The following is an 8,362-nucleotide window of genomic DNA, read 5'->3' on the forward strand; positions in this document are numbered from 1 at the left end:
TCGGATGGGTCCGGAACCGCTGTGCAGGTACCGGCTTCTGAGGGGGGTATTCAGGCCTACTCACATCACTATTTCAAAGGCAAAGACAAAGACTCCTGTTAAGTCTAAAGCTCCTGCTCAAGCTACTTCTGAATCTACTCCCAGGACACAGAAGCAATTGTTAAGGATGGCTGAAGATTTGCTTACAATGATTAGGGGTTCTCACCCCTGAGAAAAGGCCTCAACAGGATGTTCCTATGGATTCTTCTGACCAGGCTTCTATATCTTCTCTCTTCCTCTGATCAGGAATATTCTTTTCCTCCTTATGAGGATTCGGATGCTGAGGACTCCTTGCCCTCTGCCTCTCCGCCTGAAGATTTTTCTTTTGGGGAAACCTTACATGAGATGAGGGAACATTTTCATTGGGAAGGTCAGGATTATTCTGCTTCCAAGAAGAGGCTTAGAGAATTCCTTCTTCCTCAACATAGGCCTTTGGCTATCCCTCCTGTTCTTGACATTGTGGATGATGCTTTTTCCGAGGCTAATTTGAATCCTGATTCCATGCCTCCTGCTCCCCCTAAGCCTGATAGGTTTTATAGGGTTCCCGAGTCTCATTTGTTCTTATTTAAGAATCCTTCTGCAGATCCTGAAACTATATCTCAGGGTTCTAAGGCTGCTAAAGTTGCTACTTCTAAGAATCCTATTCCCTCTGAGAAGGATTCTCGTGCCTTAGACAGGTGGGGCAAAAAGGTATCTGCTACCCTTTCTGTTAGGGCTTTAAATTGCCAGTTTCATATGTTTAAGTATCAGCAATTTCTTTTGTTTGTTTTAAAGCAAAAGCTTGCTTCCCTTCCTACATGTGCAGAAGATAAGGAACTACAGGATGTATTGCATGCAACTGAACAAACATAGCTTGCATTGTGGTTTTGATGCTTTGGATGCTTCTTGCAGGGCCGCAGCCTCTGGTACTGTTATCAGGAGACATGCTTGGTTTCGTGAGCAAAGTTTACCTGAACAGGTTAAGGCTAAATTATTAGATGCCCCTGTTCAGCATGATGTTCTTTTTGGATATAAGGCTGAGGAGGTTATTAAAAAGATGGAAGAAAAGGCAAAATCTATGCAAACTGTGAAAGATTTCTTGCAAGTTCAGCCTCCTAGATTTTCCAGGAATTGGCCCTCCAAAAATTGGCCCTTTCCCACGTTTGACAGGCCTCAAAGGGGAAGATATAGACGCTCCAGAGGTCGTGGCCAAGCTCAGGCCTCCTACAGATCGAGACAATGGACTGCTTCTTCACCTAGAAGGGGAGAAGACAGATCCCAATCTCAAAGAAAGCAAACTCAATGACCCTCTCGGTTGGGCTACAGGACCTCTTTACCTGGATGCCCCTCTCGGAGGAAAACTTTCTCTCTTACAGAAATTGGACTCATATTACCCAGGACAAATGGGTATTGGACGTGGTTTTAAAAGGCTACAAATTCCACTTTCATACCTTGCCAAGGGCTTTCGGTTGGCCAGATCTGCCAAAACATCAATGGTCAGAGGCCTTAAATCAAGTGGATGCTCTTCTGGCCATGAGAGCCATAGAGCCTGTTCCACTCTCAGAGATGGGAAAAGGTTTTTATTCAAGACTGTTTCTGGTTCCAAGAAAACAAAGCTCATGGAGACCTATTCTGGACCTTTCTGTGTTAAACACCTTTTTGGAAATTCCAAAATTAAAGATGCTTACTCTGCAGCAGCTGATTCCAATGCTCTCTCAGGACACCTGGATGGTGACATTGGACCTAAAGGAAGCTTATTTACACATTCCCATCAGGCAGGAACGCAGGAAATTCCTCAGGTTCAAGGCAGGTTCGAGACGCTTTCAATTCTCTGTACTGCCCTTTGGTTTATCTACTGCGCCCAGAGTCTTTACCAAGTGCCTGGCACCAGTAGTGGCTTATTGCAGACTCCAGGGGATTCAGATTTACCCCTATTTGGATGACTGCCTTATTCAGGCAGACAGCAAGGATCTTTTACTTCAACATCTGGATTTTGTTCAACGTCTTTTCCTACTACTGGGATTTTCAGTGAACACAAAAAAGTCACATTTGATCCCTTCTTAACAAATGGTATTTCTGGGAGCCCTCTTAAATACAACCTTACAAAGGGCCTTCCTCACTACAGAAAAACAAATACAGCTGGCTTCAATTTTCAAGACTTTGGCAACTCTACCTCAGCTCACTGCAAGGAAATTCCTGCAGGCACTGGGCTACATGGCTTCCTGCATTCTGTTGATTCCAAATGCAAGGCTTTATATGAGAAAGCTTCAGTGGTATCTAAAAAGTGTATGGCCGCAGCATTACCACGATCTGGACACTCTGATTCCTCTGATCCCCTGCCTCCAGAAGGAGTTCCTTTGGTGGTCCAGGGTGTGTGCTTTAAACGAAGGAAAGCCTTTCCGTCTTCCTCAATCTTCTCAAATCATAACCACGGACGCCTCGGATTATGCTTGGGGAGCACATTTTCTAGGCAATTGCCAGCAGGGAACCTGGACAAAGGATCATCTTCACTGGCACATCAATCTGAAGGAAATGTTGGCAGTTCAAAATGCTCTTCTAGCCTTCAAGAACTTTTTGCATCCAGGGCCTCTTTTGATTTACACAGACAACACCACAGTCATGTGGTACATAAACAAGCAGGGGGGTTCTCATTCGTACCCCCTTTGTAGACTAGCTATGGCTTTATGGGACACAGCTCTAAATCTGAATCTACATCTCCAGGCCCAATTCATACCAGGAGAACAGAATCTCTTAGCAGACAGCCTGAGCAGGAACATTTTAGATCCTCACGAATGGATGCTAGACACCAACTTATTCAACAGGATTACTGCAGTTTGGGGATGCCCCCAGATAGATCTGTTTGCATCCCATCTCAATCATCAGCTGCCTCACATTTGCACAAGGTCATTCCACAAAACAGCTTGGAAAGTGGATGCCCTGTCCTTCAGCTGGAGAAACCTTTCGGGATATGCCTTCCCTCCTCTTCCTCTACTTCCTTGGGTATTACTAAAGATAAAACGGGACAAGCCCAAGTTCCTCATCTTGATTGCTCCAAATTGGCCTCAACAGTTTTGGTATCCAACTTTAAAGCACCTGTTCTTGGAGCCTCCTTGGATTCTCCCTCTGAACCCTTCTCTTCTGTCCCAGCATCAGGGTCAGTTGCTACATTCCAATCTCAAGACCCTTTGCCTGGCAGCTTGGCTCTTCAAAGGAATTTGATTTCTTCCCAAACAAGTTTTGGATGTTCTTTTGGAAGCTAGACGGCCTAGCACTAGGAAATCCTATGCCTCTAAATGGAAGAGATTTTGCATTTGGATGCAGGACCGAGGCTTGGACCCTCTGGTACCTGATCTCTCTTCTATTTTGCTTTACCTTTCGGATCTTTTGTCTAATGGACTTTCCTTTTCTTCCATTAAGATTCATGCTTCTGCTATTTCTGCTCATTTCAATACTGATCCCCCTGTTTTTTCTCATCCTTTGGTGAGACAATTCTTGAGAGGGGCTAAGAATTTAAGGCCTCCCAGGACCCCTCCTGTTCCTGCTTGGGATCTTAATTATGTTTTAGAAAAACTTACTTTGCCTCCTTTTGAGCCTGCTGCATCTTCAGATATTAAGTTTTTATCTTGGAAGACAGTTCTTTTGTTAGCTTTGACTTCTGCCAGAAGGGTCTCAGAGTTGCAAGCTCTCATGGCTGTGGAACCATACCTTACTTTCCACCAGGACAGAGTATCCTTGAGGACCAATCCTACTTTCATGCCTAAGGTGATTTCGAAAGTGGATTTAAATCAAACAATTCACCTTCCTACCTTCTTTCCTAATCCTCAGAATAAAGGGGAAAGGATTTTGCATTCCTTGGACGTGCACAGACAGTTACGATTTTATTTGGACAAGACTAAAGAGTTCAGAAAATCTAACCAATTGTTTGTTTCTTTTGCCTCCAGTTCTCTTGGAAAGGCTATTTCCAAACAAATCCACAAAGACCAAATCGAAGGCACGAAACACCAGCAAAGGTTCCACAGTTTAATGACTGAAAACATATTTCCAAACAAACTATTTCCAAATGGATTTCTTATGGAATAAGATTTTGTTACACTCATCATGGGAAACAGTTTCCAGGTACTGTGAGAAGTCATTCTACTAGAGCAGCTGCTACTTATACAGCTTTTCTCAGGGGAGTTCCTACCAAGGAGATCTTGGAAGCTGCCACTTGGAGTTCTGTGCATACTTTTTCCAAGCACTACAATCTCCCTTTGTATTCTAAGACCAGGGCAGGCTTTGCCACTGCTGTTTTGCAGGGTCTTCTTGCTGCCCCTTCTGTCTAATCCTCCTCCCTTTTGTCACTGCTTTGGGATTCCACCCTACAGTTATGACTGCAACAGTGAAACACGATGAACATAGTACAGTTGTGTACACCTACCATAAATGTAGATGTTCGAGTGTCTTCACTGTTGCAGTCGGTGTTTCCCTCCCTCCTATCCCCTCTTTTTCTCTCTTTTGTGGTGTATTTGTGTTTTCTTGTTGGATTCATTTTTGATTTATTGGGAACTTCTGACATCTAGGGCAAGAAAGGCTGGAGAAGATGGCGTCTGCTGAGGGCTATGTACCAGAGCGTACTGACGTCAGGGTACTGGCTTGTACAGCCGACGCCGGACCCAGACTTTGGGATTCTGGCCGGCCTCGGGCTGCCTGCCGGCAGGAGCACCCTACAGTTATGACTGCACCAGTGAAGACACTCGAACATCTACATTTATGGTAGGTGTACACAACTGTACTTTTCCCTTCCTCCATCCCCCTTTCTCTCTTCTTTTAAGTATTTATTTTCCACTGGTGGGGTTCTTTCACCAGAGCCAGGCCTCCTACCTTGGGGGCTCCTGACAGGTTAAGGCAAGAAAAACTGATGTAATGGCTTTGGATACCTTCATTTATACCACTGACGACCTGACGTCAGTCCTCAAGCGACAGCAACCAACACAGAAATACTAAGTCTATGGTATTCTGGTCAGCCAATGGCTACCATGGCAGGGATAAACCCAAATGTGATGGCTGCAACAGTGAATACACTCTAACATCTACATTTATGGTAAGTGTAGACAACTGTACTTTATGGAGTACCTCCAAAAGTGAAGGATTCAGTGTAGAAAAATTAATTCAGAAGGCACCACAACAGGACAGAGCAGTGGAACTCCAAATTAAGTGGAAACCTGTGGAATGGGAAGCAATTGATTAGGTTCCATATGAAGATATTTTGGAGCCTTCCACAGGAAACCAGTATAAACATTCACTTGAAGCTGGACAGCAAGGGAAGAAACAGAAAACTGTGGAAAATCTGGCACAGTTAATGTTGAGGAGTGATAGGCCAGTGAGCTCTCATATGACAGAGCAATGGATGGCACAGGATGAAATTGAAGAGACTGTGCCACAGGAAGATGCAACATAACTTTCTGTAGAATGCCCGCAGGAAATAGAAAATGAAAAATGTGCCCTCAGTTTAGAAGAAAATGAGCTTGCTTGAGTTTCTTGACTTAGAGATAGACATGTTAAGATCAATAAAAGAAAGATTGCGGAGGGTCAATAAAACCCAAAAAGTCAGAGGTTTGATAAAACAAATGAACACAGTAATTAGGACTATCCATAGAGATTCATACAATATTAATAGCATAGTTTTACCACAAAAACACAGGGCAGTAAGGGAAAGGAAGGGGAGAAATCAAATGCCATCAGAGAAGTATCAAATAGAGAAAGCTATAAAGCAATTAAGACAAGAAGTGTCACAGAGTACAGAAGAGGGAACAGATCAACAAACGTACTCAGACATGATAAAAACAATGTGCAGTTATAAGAAGAGATCAGGATCTATCGTGCACTGTTGCAAATAAACAAAATATCACCATATGTAGAAAAACTTAGATGTACATATAAATATAAAGGAAAACTACAAAATAAGCAATTTATTGTTGACCCAAAAATGTTTTATAGAGCATTGGGAAATGAGGCAAAAGGAACTGAAACACCACAAAAAAAAAAAAAAAAAATCACATTTTGGAGAAATATTTAAGAAGACCCTGTAGAGCATAACTAAGATGCTGAATGGATAGAAGACATTAAAAAAAGACTAAGAAGTTCAAATGTACAGGATATGAAATGGGATGATGGAACAGCCAGAGAAACTGAAAGTGTTACGAAAGCTCCTAATTGGAAAACCGCAAGCCCAGATGCAGTGCCTAACTCCTGGCTAAAAGTATTAGCATCTTTACATGAAGATTTAGCCATGAATAAGAATTATTTGTATGCGCACCCTGAACAGACGTCACCCTGGTTAACCGGAAAAACAATATTCCTACTTGAGTGAACCTGCAAGCTATTCTAAAAGCTATACACCGATAACTTATATAAACTATAGAGTAGAATTGAAACTGTGAGTTTATAGACGGAAGAAAACTCAAGCATGGCAGTAGAAAAAAGGGTAATAAAAGAAAGTTGTATGGAACAAAGGATCATTTGTTGCTAAAGTCATAATGGAGAACTGTAAAAATGGGAAGAATCTAAGTATGGCATGGATAGATTATAAGAAAGCATTTGACAGTATCCTACATTCATGAATAAGAGTGCTTAAAATGTGTAAGATACTCCCTGCACTGATTGATTATGTTGCTGTGACCATGAATTAGTGGCAGACCACTTTGCAGATAAGCAATGATAAAAGGCAGATTATTTTTCCCGGGATAAATTTCAAAGGAGGATATTTCAGGATGGCTGTTTGTCACCGCTTTTCTTCTGTCTTGCCATTAAGCTGTCTACTTGGATTAGGTCATGGCTATAATTTGGCTTCCAGAAAACAACAAAGTGTAAGGACTTCTAATCATCTTTTTGTTGATGATTTAAAACTTGTAACTCATCAGATGAGGAACTGAAAGCACAACTGCAGGTGGTCAAAACTTTTTCAGATGAGATAAGAATATCATTTGGTCTTGATAAATATGCATAAGCAACCTTTAAAGCAGGAGAGCTGCAGCACCAAGGAAACATCCGCCTGGGACAGGAATGTGATATAAAAGAATTTAAGCAAGAGGGAATGTATAAATATTTGGGAATAGATGAAGGATCAGCAATAAAATATGAACAAATGTGACTAAAAGTAAGGAATATTTTAGAAGACTAAAATTAGTACTGAAAACAGTGCTGACATCTAGGAACAAAGTCCAATCTATGAAGCAATTTGCTCTTAATATTCTAACTTACAGTTTTGGAGTGATTGAGTGGCCCCAAAAGGTGTTGGATCAGTTGGACAGGAAAACACGAACAAAGCATGCTAGAGGGATAGGTTCCTGACCCAGAGACTCCCCATACTCTGGAATAGACTGCCCATGCATGTCAAGCAGAGTGCATCCTTGAGCCCTCTTCAAAAGGAAACGACGATTGGATGGGAGATAGGAAATTCACCTCTGGGATCATGTCAGTCGCCCTGCTAGACAGGGGTCCAGGGAAGTAAATATTGTGGGAAGAAGTATCCAGGGAATTGTTATGGCTAGGCTTGTATAGGCCCTAGGGCCGATAGCCTAGTACCAACCTATGCTTCATGCTTCTCAAATTATTTATAAAAATAAGTGTATACAAAGACTGTATTTTCCCCATTCTGAAGGAGATATGGGCCTCCTCGAAAATGAGTATATGTACAGATCTGCATTGTAGGAGTCCATACATATCTGCTGACCTCACAAGAACCAAATGTAGTGAAAGGTTTAAAACATGAAGAGAACAAGTGTAAAATGACTTCCCTGCTGAGTTTAGAAGAAGCAAATCAGTGTCAAATGGTAATGAAAGTTAAACCAGAAGCAGATAGAAAATCAGGCAGCAACTGAATGTGCCAAAAAAAACAAACAAAAGAATATAAGTTGAAGGATCAGATGAAAAGGCAAGAATGTAGAAAATGCATAAATATAGCTGCAAATACAGAAAACTCTTGGAACATCCTCATGTTGATCAGGACTGAACACAGGAATGGTTAAGGAGAGGTGAATTTAAACCAAATTATGAAGGGTTGATACTGGCGACCCAAGACAGTGGATGACTTGCATGTTAGTTTTCAAAGTTCATTGCACATGTGGGAGAAAGACAAATGTAGGTTTTGTAAAACAGAACTGGAAAGAGTTGCACATCTTGCTGTGACATACTAATGGAAAGACTATGTACTGAAAGGTATAATAATGTGGCAAGACTGTTGCACTGGGGCTTTTGCAGACTTTGCAGTACTAAAGTAGCTGATAAACATTAGAAGCAAGAGCTACAAGGCATTTGGGTCACCCATTACCAACAGTTCAAAAAATAGATGCTAGAAAACCAGCTA

The sequence above is a fragment of the Protopterus annectens genome, chromosome 16.part0, assembly GCF_019279795.1.
Source record: "Protopterus annectens isolate FY-2018-M chromosome 16.part0, PAN1.0, whole genome shotgun sequence".
Taxonomy (NCBI): Eukaryota; Metazoa; Chordata; order Ceratodontiformes; family Protopteridae; genus Protopterus; species Protopterus annectens.